Here is a 12,203-nt window from a genome sequence, read left to right as displayed (position 1 = left end):
CACCATCAACCCCCACCTCCATCTACATATCGCATCCCCAGCAACCGTGCCCACAGTCCCACCACTCTCAGCTCCCTTGGGCCACCACCTCATTCCTGATGAAGGGCTTATGCTCCAAACGTCGACTCTCCTGCTCCTTGGATGTTGCCTGGCTGGCTATGCTTTTCCAGCACCACACTTTTTGGCTCTACTGTATAATAATCCTATCAAAGTGCAGTCAAATAGTTAAGTACTGTGTTTGTTTTGGGAGCGTGGGCTCAAGTGAGGCACGAGCAGTTCACTGGATTCCACAAAAATGACCTGTTCTGCTGCCACACTCTCGGTCCACCCAGGATGCTGATTCCCTTGGCAAATTGTTAATTCTGAGTCCAGATTCTGGCTGGATCACCTGATGTTCATAGAATCACTCCAGTGTGGAAGCAGGCTATTCAACCCATTGAGTCCACATTGACCCTCCAAAGTGCATCCCACCTCGGCTTACCCCTGTAACCCTGTTAATCTACTCAGCCTGCATACTTCTGGATACTAGGAGAAAGTGAGCACTGAAATGCTGGAGATCAGAGTCAAGAGCGTGCTGCTGGAAAAGCAGGGCAGATCAGGCAGCATCCAAGAAGCAGGAGAATCAACGTTTCAGACAAGAGCCCTTCATCAGGAAAAGGGTGCATTTTAATCCATCATTTCCTGATGAAAGGTTCTTGCCCGAAACATTGATTCTCTTGCTCCTTGGATGCTGCCTGACCTGCTGTGCTTTACCAGCACCACACACTCGACTCTCACCCCTGGATACTACAGCCAATTTGGCATGGCCAATCCACCTAACCTGCACATCTTTGGACTGTGGCAGGAAACTGGAGCACCCGGAGGAGGTGTGCACAAACTCCACACAGACAGTTGGCCAAGGATGGAATCGAACCGGTCCCTGGCACTGGGAGGCAGCATTGCTAACCACTGAGCCACCGTGCAGCAGACCTAGGGCAAGAACTTTCCATCTGCAGCCTACTGACCTAAAAAATGGACGGGAAATTCTGTCAGCAGCATTGAAAACCGGGGGAAAAAAAAATGGTGTTTTATTGAAACATGCCAAAGTAATAGATGTCACAGAATTACCACAGGATTGCAGTTTAATCCAGGACTCATCCATAGAATCTTGCAAGCTTTAAATTTTGGGTTACCATTAAATTTAGAACTCAACTAAAAACTGTATTCTTATTATTGTACTGACATCAATCAATCCACAATCTGAATTTGCCACTTGGGTCAAAGCCAGAGTGGAATTATGGCAGGGTGCAAGTCAATCCTGCCCAACAAGATATGAACCAACCCTGGTTTAATTTCCAGGGCTCAGCTTAATTCCAACATTCCCAGTGAGTCCACAAGGTTAGGAACATCAATTACTGGGAGCTTGCCATTCAGTTTATGAATTGTTCTGATGCTGTAAGTTTTACAGACCTGCAGCAACTTCGAAAGCAGAAGCCTTAAGTTGTTTTGGTAGCTGCTAAATATCTTCGCTGTGTGAGAACTTCAGAGTAAAATAGGAACAAGAGTAGGCCATTCAGTCCCTCAAGCCTGCCCTACCATTCCATAATATCATGCTGATCTGTGGCCTAACTCCATACACTTTGGGTCCACATCCCTTGATTAATAAAACATTTGTCTATTTCAGATTTAAATTTAACAACTGAATTTGAAACTATCACTTTTGAGGAAAAGAGTTTCAGACGTCTACTACGCTTTGCAGGTAAAGTGCTTTCTGACATCTCTCCTAAATGGCCTGGCCCTAATTTTTCGACCATGTCCATTGGTTCTACAATCTTCAACCAGTGGAAGTAGCTTCTCTCTATCTACCCTGTCTTTTCCTGTTAATATGTTGAAGACCTGAATTAAATCTGTGAACTCTGCAAGATAGCAAGCTATCCTATAATGTGCTCATGAAACCAACATAGGGAACAGTAGTTTGCGAGGGTTGACGCACACCGAAAGGGTCAGCAGTTGTGGCAAGAGAGCATCAGGCCAGTCAATATTAAGATGCCCACCACTTGCATCATAACACTAATTGATGTAGTCTTTGATCATATCACCAATGGCAGAGAGAGTAAGAACAGTACATAATGCTTCCAAAAAGGCTCACTTTAATAAAATTTGAAATACACCAGTCACTCAAGTCATTTCAATCTGACTAACCTGGCATTAATTAGATGAACACAAAAATTTCAGGAATATGCCATTTGGCCTTTGAACCTGTTCTACCTTTTGATAACATCATGGCTGATTGAATTGTGGCTTCAACATCACTTTCCTGTCTACCCCCGCAACCGTAGACATCCTTGATCATGAATCTGCCTCCAGTTCCAGACAAGGGGGAAATATCTTCTCTGCATCCACCCATCAAGTCCACACAAGATCTTACATGTTTCAAAAAGATCACCTCTCATTCTTCTAAACGCCAATGGATAAGGGCCCAACCTTTCCTCACACAGCAATCCAGTAATCTGTTTCAGGAATCTTTCAACTGCTTTTAGTTCAATTCTAACTTTGAAGGAAGGAGAAAAAACTGTACACAGTTTTCCTGATGCAGGCTCACTAAGGCCTTCCACAGCTATAGCAACGTTTTCCTACTTTTGTACTCGATTCCCATTTCTATAAATTCAACAATCCATTCCTCTTCCAAATCACTTGCTTTGCCTGCATACTAACCTTGTGTGATTCATGTACAAGGAGACCCAGATCCCACTGTACTGTAAAGTTGTGATCAATCTCCAGTTAAATAGCTTATTTTTTATTCTTCCTCCCAAAGTGGATCTGCTAGATTTTTGTCCACTCACTTAACAGCTCTCAACCACTTTACAGACCTTTATCTGCTCTTGACAACCTACTTTCATGCCTACCTTGGTGTCATCATGAAATTTAAATACCATATGATTCGTCCCTTCATGCAAGTCATTGATATGACTGGTAAATAGTTGCAGCTCCAGCACTGATCCCAGTGGCACTTCATTGGTTGGTTGGCCAACCTGAACATGATCCATTTATCCGCATTCTTTTGCTTTTTGGCCACCAATCCTCTATCCATGTAAATAGGTTATTTTGACATCAAGAGCTCTTATTTTGAGTAGTAATCCTTGATGTGGGCACCTTTTCAAATACCTTTTCAAAATTCAGATTAAGTGATGGAAATGCACAAGAGTTAGTTATCTGTCCTGATATATCCCAGACACCGAGTGTTCAGCCTTTAGTAAGAACTGAGGACAGCTGCTCCAAAGCCAGCAGCATTCCTCCTTCCATGTGTAGGTCATGGAGTCCCACTTCATTTTAATTCAGGCCTGAAGGGAGGAGCCACTAAAGCTTTACCCAGAGGCCAATGCAAAAATAGAAGAATTTCACTCCTTAGATACCATAAGATTTTGGAGTAGAAGTAGGCCATTCAGCCCATCGAGTTTGTTCTGCCATTCAATGAGATCATAGCTAATCTGATAATCCTCAACTCCACCTTCTTGGTTCAATAAGATCTCCATTCATTCTTCAAAACTCCAATGAGCACAAGCCAACCTACTCAACTTCTCCTCAAGTCAGACCCTCCAAACCAGCCTAGTGAAACTTCTCTGAACTGTCTCCAATATCTTTGTTCAGGTAAATGAGCCAAAACCTCATTATTATTATATTCCATTCCCTTTGATATAAAGGTCAACATCCACTTGCCTTCCCTGGTGAACTTAGATGCTGCAAGGGCATACAAATCCCGCGGTGTTACTGCTTTCTGCAGTCTTTTCCCATTTGATTAGTATTCAGTTCTTCCATTCATCCTGCCGAAGTGCACAGTGTCACATTTTGCCGCACATTGCAGACACTTTGTAGCATCCTCATGACTTGCCTTCCCACCTATTTTCCTGTCATCTGTAAACCTCCTGATAATGCATTCAATTCCTTCATCCAAATCATTGACATACATTATAAATAATGGTGAAAACAGCACTGGTCTTTGTGGCACTCCACAAGGTGCAGGTTGCCAACCTTAAAGTACAAGTCAGAGTTGGAAAAAAAAAGATCAGCAAGACCAGGTAGGGCACGGTGCAAAGTGGGATATAAGAAGCATCATTTTGAATAATGTGAAGTTTATGGAGGATGTGGAAGGACAAACTGGCTAGGAAAACATTGAAGTAATCCAGAGGTGGCGAAGGCAGCAGTGAGTGTATGAGTAGCAGATGCATTGAAGCACAGGTACCAAAATGAGCAGGTAGGGCAATCTTAGAGGCACAAGATGACAATCTTTGTGATGTAAAGCACTTGGGGTCAGAAGCTCAGTTCAGTTAGAACACCAAAAGTGCAGTGAGACAGTCTCGCTCTTACCCAAGACAAGTACCTTTCTAGTAATCTACTTGCTGATACACATGTTTCACTGTCTTTTGTGGTAACCGAAAAAAATGATTTCTGGTTTTGTAAGGCCAAGTTGTGTAATATTAAGCAATCCATCACAATCTTTGAGGACTTCAATAGACTGTATTGGAGATATCATCCAATCAATTTATAGATCTCAATGAAAAATCCAAAGTACATGGATTCAAATCATATCATACTAGTTTGAAATGTATAAAATATATTAAAAATGAATTTTAAAAGGAGTTTAGCCTAAAAATTAAAAGCCGTTTTGAATAAATATGATACAAAAGCTGTCAGAAAGACAAAATATATTGGTTCCCTTAGTGCTTTCTCGGTAATAAACCTGTCTGCCTTTGCTATTCTAGACTTGGTGATTTAAATTTCACATTCATAATATTCACTTTTTACTACCTTTTCAAATGGCCTAGCACCTACTGCTTTTAACAATTTAAATAGTACCTGATAGATTGAGTGTTTGAGTATGTAAGTCTATACAAGCAGTTGACTGAATGGACATTTTGAATCTGAAATAATTTATCACTTCAACATTAAGCTACTGTTGGATGTTGTCAAGTTAGTATTCTCATACATATAAAGGAACAAGCACTATATTTACTATGATTGTCAAAACTTTGTCTTTATCTTCCTCAACCAAATGTTGATAGTCTTCGAGAAAGTTGTGAATTGACTTGATTATATGCTTTCATTTTGTAATTTGGCTATTAAAATCAATGTTAACAAAAAGATCCATTAAGTAGCAGATTTACCAGCACAGCAAGATCCTGATGAGATTAGTTCAGTCTCAACAAAGAACCATAGATTTTAGCAAGAGATTACTCTCATTAGGATATGCTTGCTCTCATTCATTTCTAACAAACTGCTGCACTAAGTTAATAAATTGTACACTTTATGCATGTGAGTTAGTATGAAAGAACTCAATAAAAACAAATACTGTTCTTCCTACCCTTCTCATAGCTGCTTCCCTGATTCTCCAGGTTTTAGTTAATCTGTTTGCTATTCTTTTCACTTGCACCACTTGGTCACACTCTCCATACGTGTTGACTGTATCGCCATTGAAGATTTGTCATTGTCTTTATTCACTCAGTTCTTTCTTTCATGAATATGTCTATTCTGGTCTCTTTTATTTGCTTTCTACATATGTGCATACACACTTTCTTCTACCAATCTACTCAGTTTCTATTTTTTGTTGTGTTCTAAACACTCATTAGTATCAATACAAACGGCTTGCATAGCACCACTAATTGAATAAAACATCCCAAAGCATTAAAAATAACCAAACATAAAATAGTGAAGGCAGAAGGATTAGCAGAGAAATCCAAGTCCTTGTACTACCTGTATACAAAGCATATACTATGTGACTGCAGAGGTAAAAACAATGACTGCAGATGCTGTAAACCAGATTCTGGATTAGTGGTGCTGGAAGAGCACAGCAGTTCAGGCAGCATCCAAGGAGCTTCGAAAGCAACGTTTCGGGCAAAAGCAGTACTTGAGGAATGCTACAGAGACTCAGTCTGCTAACAACTGGCTACGCAAAAACTATCAAAACCATAAAAGATGATCCTAATATGCAAACAGAACTACTAATTCTAAAATCCATAAATTTTAAGTAAATCTTTTGCACCCACTAGCAATGTCAACCTTTTAAACAGGATGGGCCCCTGCTTATAACATCCTCACCTTCTCAGGGACTTACTTTGCCTATCACACACCCCACTTTTATCTGCAACTCCCCCTATCCGCACCCCCATTCCTGGAGAAAGGTTATACCCAAAATGTTGGATTTCTCCACCTTTCAATTGTGCCTGGCTTGCTGTGCTCTTCTAGCCTCCTGCTGACCTACTCTGGATTCCAGCATCTGCAGTTTTTCTTTTGCTAAAGCATCAAAAAGCCAATTCTTATGGGATTTTGTGTTCCCATAGTTTAAAAAAAAATGAACAATAGAAAAGCCAGAAGTAGTCTTTCATAGAGTCATGACTGCACTGAGGAATGTCATTCATCCTATCGAGTTCATGTGAGCTCACTGCCAAAACCTGAAACCCGAGTCCCTTCATCCTTGTACCATTAGGTGCCAAGATAGTTTTTCTTTGTCTACCTTGTCATAATCTTGATTTAACACTACAGAATCTCAACTACAAGATCACCTTTATTCCAAGGAGAATAACCCCAACTTCTTAACTATAACCCCTCTTTCCTAGAATTGACTACTGACAACTTCACCTTGTAAGACACACATTTGAAAAATGTATATGCAATGCTGGGACCACAACAACACCTCTACATAAACAAATTTGCCCAAGTAATATTTGTTTTGAATTATCACTCCTTTGGTCACTGTCATACAGTGGCTCCCTCTTCAGAAATAACTCAATCTTAAATTTATTTGGTCCTAGATTTCAGATCTACCCATGGTTCTTCCCAATCTCTATAATTACTTCCAGAAACACAACTTGCCAAGAAATCTTCACTCCTCCAATTTCTATCCTCTTGCACATTCCTAATTTTATTCAATTCATCATTGAGAGTCCTCAGTTGTCCAGATCTTAATTTGTGGAATTCCCTCTTGGCACTTCTTAGTCGATCTGTCATCCTGGCAGGTTCTCTCTAGAACATAGGGGGAAGTGAGGACTGCAGATGTTGGACATCAGAGTCATAAAGTGTGGTGCTGGAAAAGCACAACAGGTCAGGCAGCATCAAGAATGATAAAGGCTTATTCCTGAAATGTCAACTCTCCTGCTCCTCGGATGTTGCCTGACCTGCTGTGCTTTTCCAGCACCACACTTTGCAACTCTCCTTAAAACATGTCTCATTACTGAAGCTTTTGGTCATCTGTCTTGAAATCATGTGATATTAATGTTAAATTTTAATTCGAATGCACTCTCATCAAGCATCTTACGATAATTTACTACATAAGAGGTGCTCTATAATTACAAAGTTAAAAATCACACAACACCAGGTTATAGTCCAACAGGTTTAATTGGAAGCACACTAGCTTTTGGAGCGCCGCTCCTTCATCATCTGTCCATGTCATGTCTATAATTACAAGTTGTGTAAGGAGCAAGGCATAAGATTTGAACTAATAAAGATGACCTGTGCCCTCCAAACAATCAAACAGGAATTTTCCAAAACTTTATAAACAGTTCCCTGACACATTTCCATAATTTTCCAGTGAATAATTTAATTATGTTGTACTACCTGTAGGAGAGAGTAATGCATCCATTTGGTCCAAACAATATCTATTGTTGATTGATTAGAAATCAAGTGGATTCCAATGTTAAGAGCTTCAGCTAACATTAAAACAATATATCTGGTTCAGAATCTGATTATACAGGAAATATTCACACATCAATCTAGAAATACATTAAAATAATTCTAAAGAACTGTCAAGTGATTATTATTTGGTAAAGGAATCAGCAGCATATAAGCATGAAAGCTGGTGCAGTCGACTCAGAACACAATGGCTTTTAACAATTCTAAAATTAATAATAAAAAAAATCAAGGTCCCTAGTAACTGCTTACTTTGAAAAATTCAACACACTGCTTCTAAATTTCTTACAATTCCCCATCTCCCCCAGTGACGTGTCACTTCACTATGAAGAGAAATTCTACAGTCATAAATACCGCTTTCATTTAGAGATTTTTAGAAAATATTTAAAAAGGTTTGAAAACAATTAAACATGATAGAACTAAAAGCAACTGCAGTGCTCCAGGCATTCATGGTTTGTTCTACAAAAGTCATGTTACAACTCGCCAAGCAAGCTAAAAGTGTTCAACTATATCTACATTTACGTATTTCACATGAGAACCACTAGCACTAAAATAATAGCTGCACATAATATCAGAGTTGTGGCTTCTAGATACATGATCATGAAAGAAAGAACATCCTAATCATCCGAATAGTGTTTAAAAACATGAACAAAAGCAAACTAAGTTATCAACACAATCCTGATGCATATGACCATAGCAAGGCAGTACCACATGTGAAGCAGCCATCAGTTGAGGCCCCTACTTTCAATCCACTCACATTCTTGATCAATGTGTTTTTAATTCATTGAACTTTATCTTTACCATATACTATAAGAAATACCAGCAATAAGACTTTGCTACACTGTGTCCATCAGTAACTGACAGTCTCCATTGTTTAAAATAATGTATCTCAAAAGATAGTCAGTACAACTTCTTCAGATCTGTGACACATGATCAAAATAAACTCCCATTACAAGAAGCTAAGGCATTTCGATTGAAAAAGAATGTCACTCTCAGGGAAAGCTTAACCTTCCTCTTTAGTCTATATGTGGCATTAACATACTATTTTCTAAAAACAGCAGTACCACCCTAGAGGCATTACTAGGTAGAATTAAAGTCAGCTTTAATTGACTGTTACAATGCAGCAGATAAAGAGAAAAGAGATTTCCTGTGCCCTTCTGTACACATCCATGAACACTGGGAAAAAAAGGTTGGCTTCCTGTAGTGTCTAAATGGGCAAGTCAAAAGCTCTGCAGCAAGCAAAGGCCTCTAAGCTTTTCTCTTGTTGCAGGAATCAAGTCATTAAAAAGTCACATTAAATTAATTAGTGATTACAACATACCTACACATGCACCAGCCTTATCAAAGGTTCAGTGGGACCGTCTATTCAAAACTGTGTATGGTTCTATTGGATACTTGAAGATTTGACAATGAATCTTATAGGATTTTACTTCTCACGGGCTCCAATAGAATCAAGCATAGCAATTTAAACACTGAATTTCAATACAATTAAAGGTAGGTTGGATGGTTGTAGTCTGACACTCAGCTTCGTTACATTTTCTCCCCTTCCCAAAAAACCTGGTTCCTCGTTCTAATAACTGGCTGAAACGAACAGATGAATACTTCAAACAGTTGTTATTTAAAAGCCCTGCAATGAACACACGATATTTAAAATACAAAGGTTTACAGACAGCTTGCAGCCCAGAAAATGTCCCAAGCAGCAACTGCTGTTTTCATCGGTAGAAGGGGAAAAAAATTAATTCCCAGAAATCTCAGAAAGGAAATGACTAGCATTCTTTAAAAATTAAGCCACATGTAGTCCCTTAGCAGAAGTGACTAATCGCATAAATTGTATCCTGCGGCATTGAAGGAAGCTAGCCTAACAGACTCTTAAATGTCGTTGGAAGATAGATCGGAATCAAAGTGCAAAGTAATGTTATAGAAAATAAAGATCATAGTAAATGTATTTGGTGACTGTGAATCTAAAAATACTGTCGGATGATACAACTGTACCCTCTAGGGGCTGGTTGGAATTGACGAGGTACAGCAGAACCCACAAGGAGGACAAGGTTTCTAATCAGGAGCCAAAGGGAACATTTGTCCCTCAGATTCTTTAAGGTTGTACGGTTTGTGAAATAATATATAGAACTCCTCCTCAATCAAGAGTAACATATATTCAATAAATATTCCGATAATGAATGCACTAACAGTAAAGTTTCGCAGGCAACACTAATACTTTTAAAAGAGCAGCATCTCCACTAAATAACTTTCTCTTCTCCCCCGCCCCGCCCCGCCTGATTACAACTGTATAAGCAATATCCCAAAGATTTCTTTTAACCACCCTGTAACATTAAAGTAGCTCCATGAAGCCCACAGTAAAACAGAAAGCGAAGAGTCAAAGTAAAACAAGCGCTCACTCCCCCTCAGTAAAAGTACTCGCCGCTGGATGCCAGGAAAAGAACTGATTATTGGAGCTCACCTCCTCAGCACTTTCGGTATTCGGTCACTGAATTCAGGAAAGGAACAGTTACAGGAGCTGCTGCAAACTTCACAGCCACATCTTTGATAGTCCAGTAGGAACAGAACACATGCGGTCTACGGGTGTGTTTAGACATATGTTGGACAGAACCGGGGGGAAGCTGCTGCTCACGTGTGTTTTCAAACACTTTCAGGAAAGACACGAAGACTAGTCATATCGTGTGGTTTCTCCTCCTTTCCCCTGCTCGGAGTCCCGCATACATTTGTGCCGGGTGAACTCATTGGTGCATTTTCCAAGCTCCTGCTGATGTGTTCCCCTCTGTTGGTTGTACTGTTGGTATGTTCCACTCCCTAACATGCCATCTCCTGTCTGGCTTCGTGTGCCAGAGCTTTCATGTGTACAGTACATGAGAAAGGATTTCATTCCGGGCCGGCCATCTCTGCACCTTTACTGTCAGCCTTCTGAAACCAATCTCACACTAACATACTCTCACAGACCAGCTCGGAATATTTTCCACAACCAAATCGGGTGGGGGCAGGGTTCCTGATTTATTGCCTTTTGTTCTTGGTTGTACCGAATTAGAAACATTCCTTTTTTTTAGAAAAATGATTTGGCTTAAATAAGTTTTATTTCCACCCGAGCTTTAGAAATCAGATGAAGGCTATTTCCGTCGAATCATTATGCTGAACTTTAATAGCTCCATCTGCTAACATGTTACAAAGACAGACTTGTATATGTTACACCCTAAGGCTGTAATATGAACACTCCTCCAAAGGATGATCACACGATCTGAAAGGCGTGTTGGAGCTGCCATGGAGGGGGGGGGGGGTATAAATCATTTTCCTATTTTTGTGGCGAACGCCAAGGTTAGAATTTGGCAACAAAAGTGGGGAAACCTACTTTACTACTTTTCTAATGTGGCAATAAATTATGACCCGCTCTGTCTCCCGCCCAGGTATATTTCATTAAGTAGCCTTGGTTTGCTTTCAGATTTTTTTGTCGATTTACTGCCCAGTTTCACTGGCAGAGCAGCAACTTCTGTGTTCATATAAACACGTACAAAGAACTTAGAATGAGCTTGCCTTCGCAGTGTCATGAACGGAGAGCGGAATCCAGTGTGTTTTACAACAATTACGTGACCTTTAACTTGGACTTTCCTCCCCAAAAGTTGTTTTGCAACACCTATTTCTTTGCATATGCCTGCTTGCTCCTCGTCGTTTCTAGACAATGAAATATTCCCCTGCAGATATCTAAAGAATCTTCAACCGTCAGTCAGTAAAGGTTCTGGATCTGTAGTTAGCTTCAAAACCACACCCCCATCCCTCCCATCCTCCTTTCTTGAATTTCATACACGCTTCAGGGACATTTTCAATAAGCGGTTTAAAAAGCAATAAGACCCTGAGGAGGGGATCACACATATTGCACCTCTGGAAGTTGACAGCATCGTTTAAAAGTGGAAGGTCCTGTTTAAAGGAGTCACTTCAATGATGCCGTGAAAAGGATGATGCAACTTCAATTTGCAAATAGAGTTGTGGAGGTACTAGTGGAAGCTAAAACAACAAAAGGTGTGTCTTTATTATTTCAGGCACAAACGAGATGGCCAGGCTATTGGCAAGAAGTGGGTGACAATGGGATTTAGAAGATCCGCAAAGTTAAAGAGAGCCAGCATTACCCTAAATCAAATAGACAGGCAAAGTGTGCAGGCCACAAAATGCTTCCTTGTTACCATTTCACATCATGATGGAGAAAGTGAGGACTGCAGATGCTGGAGATCAGAGCTGAAAATGTGTTGCTGGAAAAGCGCAGCAGGTCAGGCAGCATCCAAGGAGCAGGAGAATCGACGTTTCAGGCATGAGCCCTTCTTCAGGAATGAGGAAAGTGTGCCAAGCAAGTTAAGATAAAAGGTCTCTTAACCTACTTGGCACACTTTCCTCATTCCTGAAGAAGGGCTCATGCCTGAAACGTCGAGTCTCCTGCTCCTTGGATGCTGCCTGACCTGCTGCGCTTTTCCAGCAACACATTTTCAGCACATCATGATGGAGGCTTCTAACTGATTCCTCACCAAATAGCCCCAGGTTTCATGCAC

At 40.3% G+C, this 12,203-nt stretch overlaps 1 protein-coding gene across 2 annotated transcripts in view; it reads right to left on the bottom strand.

Annotated features, from left to right (window-relative positions):
• Positions 1-10,857, bottom strand: part of frmd6 (FERM domain containing 6) — a 125,015-nt gene extending 114,158 nt beyond the window's left edge. Inside the window, exon 1 of one of the 2 annotated variants that reach the window (XM_043697633.1) lies at positions 10,118-10,857. The gene's annotated coding sequence lies outside the window, so the exon portion shown is untranslated. The remainder of the gene's footprint in view (positions 1-10,117) is intronic. The other variant, XM_043697634.1, reaches the window with a different exon arrangement.
• Between the last annotated feature and the right edge of the window lie 1,346 nt (positions 10,858-12,203).

Source organism: Chiloscyllium plagiosum, chromosome 10 (genome assembly GCF_004010195.1).
Source record: "Chiloscyllium plagiosum isolate BGI_BamShark_2017 chromosome 10, ASM401019v2, whole genome shotgun sequence".
NCBI classification, from domain to species: domain Eukaryota; kingdom Metazoa; phylum Chordata; class Chondrichthyes; order Orectolobiformes; family Hemiscylliidae; genus Chiloscyllium; species Chiloscyllium plagiosum.
Note: the sequence above shows the minus strand (reverse complement) of the source record. Positions and strands in the feature narration are given on the sequence as shown.